Source organism: Miniopterus schreibersii, assembly GCF_964146895.1.
Source record: "Miniopterus schreibersii genome assembly, chromosome: 14".
NCBI classification, from domain to species: domain Eukaryota; kingdom Metazoa; phylum Chordata; class Mammalia; order Chiroptera; family Miniopteridae; genus Miniopterus; species Miniopterus schreibersii.
This window is the reverse complement of record NC_138114.1, coordinates 20892547-20907894: the sequence shown is the minus strand read 5'-3', so window position 1 is coordinate 20907894 and position 15348 is coordinate 20892547. Positions and strand designations below refer to the sequence as shown.

Below are 15348 nucleotides of genomic sequence, written 5' to 3'. Positions count from 1 at the left end.
CCTCAAGGAGTTTATAGTCTATAGAAAAACAGGTGTGATAAGGATTGTGATTAAACGCTAAGATGTACAAAATGGACACGGGAATTATTAAAGCCTTGAAAGACACCGGGAAGAATTTTGGAAGACATTGACACTTAAGCTAAGTCCTCAGTTGAAAGAAGAAGAGATTCCATGTACCCATTTGAGAAAATTCAGTTTGTTATGGCAAAACAAACTAACTAAAAGCAGTGAAAAGACTGGTAAGATAAATAAGGAAATAACATGTTCACTTAGAATTCATAAAGCCATACTTTATGAATTTATATACTTTTCTATATGGGTTAACCTTATATTATAAAAGTTTACATTTGTCAAGAGAATGAGAAAACAAGACACAGACTGGGGAAAAAATTTGCAAAGACTTATCTAATAAAGGACTATTATCCAAAACACACACACAAAAAACCCTTAAAACTCAACAAGAAAATAAACAACCCAATTAAAAAACAGGCAAAACACCCCACCAAAAAAAAGATGGCAAGTTAAGCAAATGAAAGAATGGTCTACATCTTAAGTCATGAGAAATTTGCAAATTAAAATGAGATACCACTATACACCTATTAACATGACCAAAATTCAAAACACTGACACCACAAATGCTAGCAAGAATATAGAGCTGCAGATCTCTCATTATTGGTGGGCATGCAAATGGTACAGACACTTTGGAAGACAATTTAGCAGTTTCTTACAAAACTAAACACACTCTTATCATAATGATCCAGCAACTACACTCCTTGGTATCTACCCAAACGAGCTGAAAACTTACGTCCACACAAAAACCTTTATATAGGTATTTATAGCATCTTTATTCATAATTGTCAAAACTTGGAAGCAACCAAAATGTCCTTCAGTAGGTGAATGGATAAACTGTGGTACATCCAGATGATAGAATATTATTCAGCACTAAAAAGAAATAAGTTACCAAGCGATGAAAAGATATAGAAGAAACTTAAATGCATATTTTTTTAAGTGGAAGATGCCAATCTGAAAAGACTATATGACATTCCAACTATATGACATTCTGAAAAAGGCAAAACTTTGGAGACAGTAAAAAGATCTAATCTGTTGGGGAAAAGGGCACTCATATATGGATGATGGGAATGCAAAATAGAACAATCTTTATGGAGAGGAATGTGGCAATATCCAACAAAATACATGTATTTATCTTTTGAACCTAGCAATTCCATCTCCAGGAAATGATCCTACAGATACAACAAAGTGCTGAAGGGTAGCAGTGTATGTCACCCCAAAATATGCCACTTTGGCATAAGGACTATTTTTAGCTGAAGGCCATTAAGAAGGAGGAAATACAAGAAAATCTCTCTGTTCTCTTTGTAATTGCCTAACAGCTGGACACAGATTTGTAAAGGGGTCCCAGGACACAGATCTGTAAAGGGGTCCCCCCTTCCTACCCTACCAGGAAGGGCAGAATTTAATCACCAGAGATCACTCTAGACTCTTAACAGCTCAGAGATGGCACCAGTGGAAGCTACGTAACAAACTTTACTAATTAGCCCTTATTTGTAACCTTTCCACAATTTGCCACCCCAGACATTCAAAGTCCTTTTCAGTTTGTTACCTCTCTAAACATTTATTGTTCTCTTTTTAATATGCTACATAAGCCCACCTTCTACCACCCCTGGAGTTACTCATTACTGAGTGCTCCCACATGCAAGTGCGACGCATATGTTAATAAACTTATGTTTTTTTCTTGTTAATCTGTCCTTTGTCCAGACAGGCCACAGCTGAAGAACCTAGGAGGACAAGGTACAAATATGTGTGCGAGAGAATGTGTGTGTATTTATTACATATATTTGCAGCACCATATATAATAACAAAAGACTAGAAATATTCTAAATATCCATCAATAAAGGATTTAATCTACACATTGGAATACTATGCTCTACAAAAAAATAGTGAAGAATCTCTACATGGTGATATGGAGAGATCTCAAGGGTATATTATTGAAGGAGAAAAAAATGTCAAGATGTAGGATACTGTACATGATTTGCCTTTTTTTTTTTTGTAAAGAAGAGGGAAGAATAAGAATCTATACTCATATTTGCTTAAATCTACATAAAGAAAATTTAGAAAGATATACAAAAATAAACATAGTTAACCTGTAGGGGATGTGGGGTAGAGGGGGAAATAGGGTGGTTAAATAAGAGTGGAACTTCTCAATGTGTACTTATATTACTTTGATTTTTGAACCATGTGAATATATTGTCTATTAAATTTAAATTTAAAAATTAAATAGAACGTTAGAGAAAATAAAGAAATGTATATAACCAATGTTTTCCCTTTTTAAAACTAACCTGAGTTCTTCAATTTTTTCTACATAGTAAAAACTCAAGATAATTAATGTTGGCTCTTTCAGAATTTTAGTCCCATCAAAGTATTGAGATACCTATTCTGAGACTATATAACTACTTTAGAAATACATTATTGAAGAACTATTATCCCCACACCTATGGTTGGGCATGTGAGATTGTAAAAGCCAGATTAAGAGCAGCAGGATGTGCAGACAAATCTGACTCCATCTTATAAACTAATCCTCCTTCTTAATTGAACCTGCACCCAGCTGCCCTAATTCCCTCAAGATTGAAGGATGAACAAAAAGGGGGGAATCATAAGAGTGAAATGCTTGCTCTCGCAAATGGTCTTTGAATATCTCTTGCTAGATACGCTAATTAACTAAAGAAATTCTGCTTGAAGCTTGAGCAGCCCCTTTGTTAGTGAAGAGGTAGGAAAATATGTACAAACTAATGACTCTAGAACCTGGACTCAGATTTGAGGGGTGGAGGGCAAGAACAAAAGGATTTATAAATTTCCAGCTGTTCTTTGGGTCCCGTTTGATGCCTACCTTGTCTATGTACCCGTCCCTTGCCTTGCCCCTCCTTGACGATAAAAGATGCCTAACTTCCAGATTCTCTTAAGGTGGATTTGAGAATTAGTTCTCCCATCTTCTCTAGCTAGGCCTTCTGGACCAATAAACCTTTCCTTACTAAAAAAAGGGGGAAAAAAGAAAGAAACATTAATAAGTTGTATGTCGTGGGGATATTTAACAGGCTTTTCAGACGCCAAATACATAAAACTGGTAACTTCTCTGTACAATTATTAAACATTACTACTTTTTCCAAATGGCTCATCAAAATGAATAGCCTCAATTATTTCTCCCCAGTATGCTAGAAAGTCAAACCAATGGTACATTGAGTCATTTCATATCCAGGTGAAATTCTGGTTAAATGCTCAAAAACAAGATGGCCTGAAAAGAGAGCCAATGATAAGCAAGAATGAAGGGGAAATAAATGAACCCAGCAAAACAAAAAAATTCACTAGAAAGACTGCCTGAATGATCCTGTGTGAGAAAGAAGGAAACAGAATTCATACCCAACCCAACAGCTAACATTTATTTAATGTTTACTATTACCAGCTACTAGGCTAACTCTAGTTTTAATCACCAAGCTACATTTGCTTTTCAAGGCCAAGTAACAGTTAAAAAAGGGAGGGATAAGTGGACATTAAGTTCAATTTAAGATAAAAGGAATATATAAGACAGAAAACAAAAACTTGACAAGCATGTTCATTAAAAAAACTTATTCCTTAGACAAATAGGTGCTACAGGGTGGAATTATGAACGTATGATGCTAAGCTGATTGGAAAAGTTATGTTAACAGCACAAATTATAGTTTAGTGTAATTCAGAAATAAGGAAATTGTTTTTTAAAAAATACAAATATAACACAGATAAAAATGTGTAGCAAAATTTAACTGTTGGTCATTGTGCTACTCTTTCAACCTTATGCTTCAAAATATTCATATAAAAATTTTGAGAAAAGTAAAAATGGTCATATCAGTGTTTATGGTACACAATATTACTCTTCAAGGAAAGAAAGAAAGGAACATTTAGTTCTGGGAGGCACAAAAAGACAAAGAAAACGTAAGTGAAGGGCACTGCCTTGGGAAAGAAAACATACATTATTCAGAGACAGGAGCAATAACAAAAAAGATAAAGAACTAGAGAGATGTAATATATTCAAGTTGTAAATACTGATAGCAGATGTGTTCCAAGTACATCTCTAATAGGTCTTACCTCATCATTACTTCTGGTTCTTCTTACGTTTTTATTGTTAAAATGCAGTATTTTTGAAAACTGATGGCACGTCACTTTATTGAAAAAAAGGCCACCTTCTTTACTCCACAAATGCAAAATATTGTTGTTTTTAGATTTATAAAAACCAATTAAAATGTTCAACCTAATGATGATTTTCATTTCTACTTCATCTATTTCCTCCCAATTACCTTTGTATGCAGATCTGACTTCAGCATTTGTTCACTTACACACTGCATCAGATAAATTTTGCTGCATAAACATCATAAGAAAGGATACTATCGCACATCATTTTAGCAATACAAGATAGGTCCAAGTTCTTGTAAAATGCTAAATGATACATACAATCCTTCCTACTGAATAACTAGATAAGAACCCCCTATTTCCTTTGGAACCTAAGGAATATATTCCTCAATTCTTGAGTTTGTGAAAATTCATGTAGAATTACCATCTCCAAACTTATTAAGAGTTCACTTATGTGATCAATTTCACCATCATCAAACAGTGGTGCTATTTACAGTCACCTTCTGATTAGTCTACTAATTGTGAAATAGCTCTGTCAATTTTCTTCTCTTTGCCATTAAACACAGAAAATGAAAATTTCTGCATTCTCAACTGTGGTCATTAAAAGGACAAAAAAAGAAAAAGAAAAGCTACAAAGATGGTGACTCCAAGTTTCTTTTATATCTTCTTAAAAGATGATGAAAAACTCTACAAAACTTATGAAGAAAACTGAAGGACGTTAAATATTCATTGGTTTCACTACTGTACCATCCTTCTAGGAAACTTCCTCACTGTTCCAGTGATAACTTCAGTCATTTTATTTTAGTCTAGTTGGGAATACAATCAGTTACTATTATTTGCAGGAGTTATGTACTATAAAGTCACCATGAGCACTTATTTAGCAAAAAAATAAATCACGGCCCCTAAGGAATATACAGGGTTAGGTTCCTTTAAGCCTCTGATCACATTTTTGGCAGCTGGTTAACCTTTTATGTGTATTTCTGTGTAAAGGCATCTTAATTAATAATATACTATTGACTTACTAACATTCAATTCACAGCCAACAGCACTGTAACTCATACCTCAATGTATTTTCTTGCAAGGCATATCACAGCCTTCTTGGGCTTAGGAACACTACAAAGCACTTCGGCACTATGCTTGGGGGCCATTTTAAACTGAAATCAGGCTGCATCTGGCTCCCGCTCTCACAGCCATTGCAGTACATTGAGCTCCATAGACAGCGCCAGTTCAAGTGCGAGCCAGACAGGCACTGGGTGACTGTGTGCTCGCTGAGGAAAAGTAATAAAACAAGGGCAAAGGAGATCCTAAGAAGCCAAGAGGCAAAATGTCATCATATGCTTTCTTTGTGCAAACGTGCTGGGAGGAGTACAAGAAGCAGCACCCAGATGCATAAGTCAGCTTCTCAGAGTTTTCTAAGAAGTGCTCAGAAAGGTGGAAGACCATGTCTGCTAAAGAGAAAGGCAAATTTGAAGACATGGCAAAGGCAGCCAAGGCCTGTTATGAGAGAGAAAGGGAAACTTATATCCCTCCTAAAAGGGAAACAAAAAAAAAATTCAAGGATCCCAATGCCCCCAAGAGGCCTCCTCCGGCCCTTTTTGTTTTGTTCTGAGTATCGCCTAAAAATCAAAGGAGAGCATCCCAGCCTATCCATTGGTGATGTTGCAAAGAAGCTGGGAGAGATGTGGAATCACACTGCTGCAGATGACAGACAGCCTTATGAAAAGAAGGCTGCTAAGCTGAAGGAGAAATACGAAAAGGATATTGCTGCATACCAAACTAAAGGAAACCCTGATGCGGCCAAAAAGGGAGTTGTCAAGGCTGAAAAAAGCAAGAAAAAGAAGGAAGAGGAGGAAGAGGAAGATGAGGAGGAAGATAAAGAGGATGATGAAGATGAAGAAGAATAAGCTGGTCCTAGTGCAGTTTATTTTTCTTGTCTATAAAGCATTTAACCCCCCTGTACACAACTCACTCCTTTTAAAGAAAAAAAATTGAAATGTAAAGCTGTGTAAGATTCGTTTTTAAACTGCAGTGTCTCTTTTTGTACAGTTAACACACTACCGAATGTGTCTTTAGATAGCCTTGTCCTGGTGGTCCTTCCAACGGCCACTAACCTTGCCTGGTACAGTATGGGGGTTGTAAATTGGCATGGAAATTAAAGCAGGTTCTTGTTGGTGCACAGCACAAATTAATTATATTTGGGGATGGTAGTTTTTTCATCTTCAGTTGTCTCTGACGCAGCTTATACGAAATAATTGTTGTTCTGTTAACTGAATACCACTCTGTAATTGCAAAAAAAGTTATAGCTGTTTTGTTGACATTCTGAATGCTTCTAAGTAAATACATTTTTATTAGGAAAAAAACCACAAACCTGTGAAATCACCAAAAGTACAAAAATGCAAAAAAATGTGGCACTAAATATATTACAAAAGGGACAGCTGTTTACAGTATTGATAGCGGTAAAGGGTAGAATAAAAATATCTTATTTCTCTTCCTTTTTCTTTCCTTTCCTGCCCTTTTACTAGTCAATGTGTAATTAATTAATCAACTATATATGTTTACCCTTAAGTTCTGGCTGCAAGATTTTGTTGCAGTTCTCAGTTGACCAGGCAAGAACAAAAAGACTTTTAACCCAGCCCTGAACTTACACACGTGGCCCCCAGGAATGTGGAGGCCGATTGATTAGGACTCAGAAACATCAGATGATGCACCACTTGACCAGTTTCAGAACGCTGACCATCCTGTTCCAGAGACCAGTAATGAAGACATTCACCAAGACCCAAGACTCCACAAGGACTCAAATTCCAGGACTGCAAATCACCAGGAACCCCTGTACTCCCTACCCACATTCCCTTTTTCTGATTCCTATATAAGCTTTCTTCTAACAAGCGTAAAGGGAAGGGGAATGTTAGTGTTTTTACCTGTCACCTTCCCAGATTTCAGCATCTGACTTTTTTTTTTTAAAAAGAACAGTTTATTGATTTTTTATAAAGAGAGGAAGGGAGAGGGAGAGAGAGAGAAATACTGATGCACGAGCACAACATTGATGGGCTGCCTCCTGCACACTCTTTACTGGGGATTGAGCCTGAAACCAGGGCATGTGCCCTTGACCGGGAATAGAACCAGTAACCTCCTGGTGCACAGGAGGATGCCCAACCAACTGAGTCACACTGGCCTGGGACCAGCATGTGATATATATATATTTTTTTGAAATTGAATTTTTATTCCAAATGACTGTAATGGCTAGAAAGATAACAGCTAAAACTCAAAACAATTTACATAACTGGAAACTGGAAGTAGTTGACCTTCAGGAGAGCAAACAATGTGATGAAAGCCTTGGTACTCTGACAACAGTTATAACGAAGAAAGCATAAAAATAATCAATGTCCTTCTGACACACAATCTGGATGTGCAGTATTTATAGCAAATAACATAAAAAGAAAGGAAGAAAGAAAAAAAGACAAGAAAAAAATTCCCCCCAAATCCCAAACCTCAGGAATTAACATTCACATAAGAACACAAGGGTGAAGACTTTTGGTAGCAAAATGTTCACAATTCTTAAAATGGGAGTCTTCAAAAGTACTACTTCAAATTCAAAACCTAAAAAAACCGTAGAGGGAACAGTTACACTGACTTAGAAGAGCTGCTGCCTGTCACGAAGGTGACAATCAGTCCCACTTCCAAACAGTGATAGCCTGACAACTGAGCAGAGAGGCCCCCTGGCAGGCACCGATGTCACTGATTGTACAGGAACACACTGGATCCCTCGTCATCACCAGCAAAGCCCCGGTACTGTTCCTCCTGACTGAGGCTGAGGTTGCCTTTCTGCACCTCGAGTTCCTCTGCACTAACCATTGACGGGACAATGGCCATGTATTTGGTTGCATGGAATTGCAGCAAATGTATCTGTACATAAAGGTTCACCTCTGCACTTCTGCACAAGTATGGGAAATTGCCTCCTGTTTTAAGGTGAGCCCTCTGGGCATTAGGATACAGTTTGTACATTTCTTCTTTAGCTTCAGTTGAAAGTGCACTCTGGTCAAATACATCCATAATGGTTACAGGAATGTCCCGAATTTTATGAGGTTCCACATAAGAATTTTGATAATTCAGGGTAAGTCTTGAAGCCAGTTTGCTCTGACCCAAACTTTCCAGCCTGTCCACCATGAAATCAATAGCATCAGCCATCACAGGGTCCACTGGGCCAGATGAAAAGTATCCAAGAACTATTTTTTTGAGCATAAATGATGGCGTCAGCCAAAAGCTGGTTGCAGTCCAAGTTTGGTTAAAGATGGAGGTGTCACTGAAGGAATTGGAGAATGAGGGAATGGACTCTGGGAGATTTGTGAGTATATTCAGCAAATTTCTGGACCAAAAAGCCTCCCAAAGAAGCCCCCAAAAGATGAACTTTATCCAGTTGTAAAGGGTCTAAAAGCTTTCTGAATCCATTACAGAATTCAAGATGGTGCCAATAAACTATATATTGCAAAGCTATTACCTGGTAACCCCAACCAGTCAAAGCCAAAATCTGCCGGAAGAATACATCTGCAGTGTGGCTGACGGTGGGGGGGGCAGGGGGAACATGACACATGAGGACACCTGATATTTTTGGGACCTGCATCATAGAGCGACCATATCTTACTGTCATCATCATCCACAATAATCTTTTTAAGGGGGACTGTGCTTCTAAACCAGTTATAATCAGGAGAGACTTTAATCTCTCCCATGATTAGCAGAAATGGAGGTTAACCCTGCAACCCCATACACACCACTACACCCCAGCTTCCTAGGCCTCGCCCACCTCTCACCAGCCGTGGCCACCCCCACGTCCTCTGCCCTCCAGTACGGGAGCGGGCCGAGGAGGCGGCAGGAGCGCTCAGGACCCACAGGCGCAGCAGGCACTGGGGCTCACAGGACAGGCGGCCTCCCAGCATGTGATATTAGAGGCGCACTTATAATCCAATCCGGGTCTCTGCTTTTTGACTGGGTAGTGACAGGCAGCACGAGCCCCAGACTTGGATGAACTCCAGTTACAGTATGAGAGCTGAAACAAGGGAGAGCACTGCTTTGCTGAACCTTAACTAGAAACGTGCACTGCAGGAGACTCAAATATTTCGCAGCTCTACACACATGGCATATCCAGGTATGACCATGGAAAGACCCATGATTACTGACTCTAACCCAGGTTGATTTAATAACAGTAAAAATAAACACTTCTTCCTAGGCAACCAATCACAGAGTATACAATATGGTCTATTAAGAGTCTTTTGCTAACCAGGATTTAAACCTGACATTAAGATATAATGATCAATAACAATATGCTCCGAGAACCTCGTAAACAAAACAGTAAAGAATGTGTTGTCCTTTGGATATAATAGAAATACCATTAGTAACGTATTCAAAGCTAGCATCTCTGAAAAGCTGCATCTTATTCAAAATTCTAGAACAGCTATTTGAGAAAAAATATAAGCATTATTATGTCACTCTATATCCTCTGTTATACAGATCTCAAAATCTTGTTACAAGGTGTTATTGGCTTCCCTCAAAGTTCATATGTTGAAGTCCTAATCTCCAGTACTTCAGAATGTGACCTTATTTAGAAATAGGGTTGTTGTAATTAGTTAAGGTGAGGTCACAGGGGAGTAGGATAGACCCCTAATCTGATATGATTTGAATGCTTATAACGGGGGTAATTTGATCTCAGACAGGCACACAAGGACAACACCATGTGAAGGAATGCCTAAGATTGCCAGTAAAGAACCTGAGGCCAGGAGAGAGGCCTGGAACAGATCCTTCCCTCAGACCCTGTAGACGGCACCAACACTGCTGGCACTTTGATCTTGAATTTCTAGCCTCCAGAGCTATGAGATAATATATTTCTATTATTTAACCCACCCAGTTTCTGGTACTTTGTTATGGTAGCCTTAGCAAACAAATACATTTGAATAAATATTTTCATGTTTAAAACATTCCTGTCACGTTAGCCAAATATTATGACCTATGTTTTAAAGGAGATCCACATGCCAGATGGCTACTACACTTATCATGGTGATTACTTCGTAAGGTACATAATTGTCTATCACTATGTTGTACAGCTGGAACTAATATAATATTGTATGTCAACTACAATTCAAAGAAAACTAAAAACAAAGGTGATCCACAGGAAAAATTAACTTATTCTGAATAAGTCAATCACAGATAAATTTGATTTTGAAATTTAGAAGTTTCTAGTTCAAAATTACATTATTTCCATGTCAAAGGGTTAAAAAAGATGGCTAAAATATTTACACAAAATTGGCAACGGACACATTTCTCTCAGCAATCTTTAAAATGTAAGCCCAAAAAAAGGTTTTTAGAGAGCAAGTTGGCAAAATGTATTACAATTCTAAACATTCATGCCCTTTAACCCAGAAACATTCCTTTTAAGAATTTATTATACACTGTAAAACTGTTTATTGAATCATAGTTTGTAATTGGGGGGAAAAACAGGAAATAACTTGATTTCCAGTAACAGGTAGGTAAATAACTTATGGAATATCCATGTAATAAAAACTGATATTTCTAATAAAAAGAATATCTATATAGTAACAAGAAAAGACAAATATATTAAATAAAAAGCAAACCACAGAGCTTTATGTAAGTATGTACAGGATTATGTTTTTTAACACAGGTGTAAAAGACATGAAGATATTAGTGGTAGCCATCTTTAAAGTGTACAGGGGAAAGTAGCTTCCACTCTTTAAATCATATATTTCTATAATTTAAAAAAAAGATATAAAATACATGTATTATTTTGGTAATCAAAAAAAAATAAAAGAATTTTTTTAAGGCATAGAAAGCCTCCAACTTATAAAATGGCCATGAACCACACAGAAACAAATGTCCTGTTTCCCAAAATCAAAACACTAGGGAAATAATTAACTTGGAGTAATAGTTTCTTACCTAGGAAACAGAGGCTATAATCAGATACTGTTTATCTTTAGTTAAGTGCTGCCCACAAATATCTATCCTGAACTTTCTGAAACTGATAAACCAACAGAACTAAACAAGCCAGGACAGCTGAAGGGTACAGATAAATCTCTGGCATCCAAATTTAAAACTCAAATAAATTTTTCTATAGAAAATGTTACACAGTTCACTCCAATATAATTATTGATAAAATATTATACTTAGGTATAATGTGTTTTAAAGAAGATTCATTTGAAAACCTCTATGAGCCCTAGCTGGTTCGGCTCAGTGGTTAGAGTGTCAGTCACTGACTGAAGGGTCTGGGGTCCGTTCTGGCCAAGGGCACATACCTTGGTTGCAGACTTGATCCCCAGCCCCGGTCAGGGCACATGCGGGAGGCAACCTATCGATGTGTCTCTCACACATCGATGTTCTTCTCCCCCCCCCACCACTACTCTCTCTGAAAAGCAATGGAAAAAATATCCTTGGGTGAGGATTAAAAAAAGAAAAAAGAAAAAGGAAACCTATATGATATCTAGCAATATTTCCATAAGCAAAGAAAAATTTAAAGTTTTTAAAAACAACTGATTCATAAATTAAGGACTATCTGGTATAACAAGCAATACAATTACCAGGTGTTATCCAAGTCCACAATCAATTTTAACTCTTAATGTGGTCTATGAATTTAATAAAGTCCTACATACATCATTAATTTTAAAACGATGAATTCTAACAGAGTTTGAATGACTTTCAGTGTTTTATTTGAAGAACAAAAATCTCTGTTTATGTTTTATGTTCAAGTTACGGGGTCTAAAAAACAGTACTGTTAATGAACACCAACAAGCATGGCCATATTGGTAACAATTCTAAAACTAAGAAATACACTTTTTAAATAACTGATTTAAAGAGGGACTATTTCAACTCCTTAGTAATTTTGCCAGATGTCTATCTGCCAATTATTGAATTCTGCCAGAACTTAAGTTTCAAAATCCTCTGTCCTACCATGCCTTACTAGTTGCTATGTTTCCTCTTCCCTTCTCTCTGAATAACTCCAACTCTAAAATGAGCAATACAAAGTATACTTAAAATCCAGCTCTAAAAATTCAACGTTCACAAGAGAGCATTTTATGAAATTAAAGAGTTGCTATATAACTCCATTCTTGTTTAAAAATGTCACACAGAAGCCCTGGCCAGTGTGTCTCAGCTCGTTGAGCATCCTACTGGGCACTGAAAGGTCCCCAGTTGGATCCCCAGTCAGGGTGCATACAGGAGAAAACTGAATGATGTTTCTCGCTCACATCAATGTCATGTGTTCCCCCACCCCACCCCATCCAATAAAAACTTTAAGGGCAGGAAAAAGGCCTCTCTTTTTCTTTGCTGTGGCCTTCCACGATTTATGAGAAGCGCCTGCTAATGAAACTCCAAGACTGTAGGTTTCTCTGTTCAAACTATGAAACAAGATAAGCTACACTCAAGGCTACATTCTAGCATCCCCCTCCTCCCTGCTGTTTTCACAACTCAGGAATAATTCACACCCAGGAGCTCTAGTTAGTAGAAAGTCGCCCCCCCTTCCCCCCAACAAGCCTCTTTTGAACTCTTACTAATACCTGCTCTAAGCATGTTTTACAGGCTTGGGAAAAATACTTGTAAGACACCTTCCTAGGACATCTCCTAGGACTGTCTCCTGGAAAGAAAACAAACTGTAACCTTTCAAGACAGACTCTGGTATCTGCTCACCTTCAGCCCCAAATCATCCTCCCTTCCTTGTCACTTAGCAACAGCCATGGTTTAAAAGGGGCTTCAAAGCCTCCCTTTGTTTCTCGCTCTGTATTGATTAGCAAAGCATCAACTCCCCCCAAAGTAAAATTAACTTCCTCTCTGCATCTTCTTTTAATTGTGAATTCTTTCACAGCCTGAGTAAATGGCCAAACCCTAACAAAAACATTTTTTTTAAAAAGTCACACAGCCCTATATATATGCAGAAAAAAGACTGAAAAAATAAATACAAAATTGTCAACTCTGGTTATCTACAAGGAGGTTTTTTTTCTTTTATTGTTCTTTAATTATTTAATTAAACATCTGAATGTATAGTTAAATGCATTTTATGATTCTTACTTTTTTTTTTTAATTCTCACCTGAGGATATTTTCCATTTCCTTTCCAGCGAGAGTGGAAGGGAAGGAGGGAGGGGGGGCAGAGAAAAAGAAAGGGGGGGGGATGACGACACACTGATAGAGAGAGATACATCAACTGGTTGTCTTCTGCACACATCCCAACAGGGTGTGGGGAGCGAACCCACAACCCTTTGGTATTGAGTCCGACACACTAACCACTGAACCACACCAGCCAGGGCCAGAATGCTTTTTTTAACTTTACATAATCATACTGCTAATTCTGTTACAGAGATAACAAATAAGCAAAAGGCTCCTTCACTCAAGGAATGTACTTCCCTATTCCTAAAGTGAAATTGTTTACTGACACTTTTTAAAGGATCTCTAATATAATCCATATAAAGATTATAAAGTGTGCTATAAAATTAAGAATTAAAGAAATAAAACTAAAACATCATAAAATTAAAGTGTATATTCTCTAAATTATTATCAATAATTACCAACAGGAATTTGAAATAGTACAACCCATAGTTATGAAAACATTCTGAGTTCCCTGATAAAATCTAAAGTTAATGTAGAGTAATTTACATGTCTCAGTTGACAGTCCACAATAAAATATCCATGTGAAGATATAACTAGATTTTTAAAATTCTTTATAAATGGGTATGTTTACAAGTTCATACCCCTTTTATGCGTTCTATCTACATAGAGGTATACAGTTAACATACATCAAGAGCTTACGTGCCTGGCACTGTGCTAAAGCACTTAATAATCTCATTTAATCCTCATAACACCATGAGGCAGGTGTACCATCATCCCTACTTCACAAATAAAGGCACTAAGATATAAACATTCCCCTATTTATTGAACTGTTGTCCTTTTGTTAATAACATTTAAATAACATGATTATGGGTTTTTTTGGGGTTTTTTTGTTTTTAATTCTCACCAGAGGACATTTTTTCCATTGCTTTTCAGAGTGAGTGGAAGGGGGAGAGAGACAGAGAAACATAGATGTGAGAGAGACACATCAATCAGTTGCCTCCCGCATGCAATTCAACCGGGGCTGGGGATCAAGCCTGCAACCGAGGTATGTGCCCTTGGCCCAAATTGAACCTGGGACCCTTCACAGTCCTTTTGGCCAAAATTGGACCCAGAACCCACTGAGCCAAACTGACTAGGGCCACGATTATGTTTTAATAATTTATTTTCAAAATATACTTAAAATTTTATAAATATTTAGGGCTTTATAATATTTTTTTCTTTAGAAAAGTCCTTCCTGGATGTTTAGGAACTGCTGAAATTAACTGCTCTGAAGAGAGAAGTTGAAATATAAAGACTCCAACATAAATATATCATATAGTTGCTTTACTTCAATTTCTTTTTAAGAAAAGCAAGAATGAACCCTCAGAATATACTAGCAGAGTTTTTGTTCTGTTTTGTTTTTTAAAAAATCTATATTTGGCATCCATTCATCACAGGGCCAATTATATTAACACATTTTGTTATTTTCTGTCCTTTTTTTTTTTTTAATCCTCACCCAAGGATATTTTTTCATTGCTTTTCAGAGATAGTGGGGGGGGGGGGGGGGAGAGAAACATTGATGGTGAGAGACACATAGATTGGTTGCCTCCTGTACTCACCCTGACAGGAGCCAGAGATTGAGCCTGCAACCAATGTATGTGCCCTTGGCAAGATTCAAACCCGGGACCCACCCATTAGTCTGCAGGCTGACGCTCTAACTACTGAGCCAAACCAGCCAGGGCTATCCTAATTTTATAGAAGAAAACACAAGCACAGAGTGACTAAGCAAAGTGTCCAAAATAACACAGCTAAAAAGTAACAGAGCCAGGATTTGTATCCAAGCACTCTATTTCCAGAGTCTACCCTTTAAATATGCAGTGAAAAATCTGTTTACCATGCATTTCCTCACAAATGGAGTTCTCATCCCTTATCCTACCTCTCCACCAAGAGTAACTACTGTTATTAGTTGCACGTATCCTTCCAAATGTGTACAAATGTGTATATAGTCTAAAATATAGCTTTCTATACAATGTTCTAAACCTTGCTTTTTATTTAATATATCTTAGAGATTTTTCCATATTAATACACAAAGAACTCCT

The 15348-nt window shown here is 37.3% G+C and overlaps 1 protein-coding gene and 2 pseudogenes across 5 annotated transcripts in view; 1 reads left to right on the top strand and 2 right to left on the bottom strand.

Moving 5' to 3' along the window:
* The window catches only part of HERC4 (HECT and RLD domain containing E3 ubiquitin protein ligase 4), a 108389-nt gene that overhangs the window by 81083 nt on the left and 11958 nt on the right, over window positions 1-15348 (bottom strand). The gene's annotated exons all lie outside the window — the stretch shown is intronic.
* On the top strand, window positions 5470-6077 carry LOC308567170 (high mobility group protein B1 pseudogene; annotated as a pseudogene). Its single transcript has one exon. The product of its transcript is annotated as a high mobility group protein B1 pseudogene (transcript).
* On the bottom strand, window positions 7906-9011 carry LOC308567221 (maspardin pseudogene; annotated as a pseudogene). The gene is made up of 2 exons (XR_014000655.1): window positions 8972-9011; window positions 7906-8921 (listed from the first exon to the last, which is right to left on the bottom strand). The product of XR_014000655.1 is annotated as a maspardin pseudogene (transcript).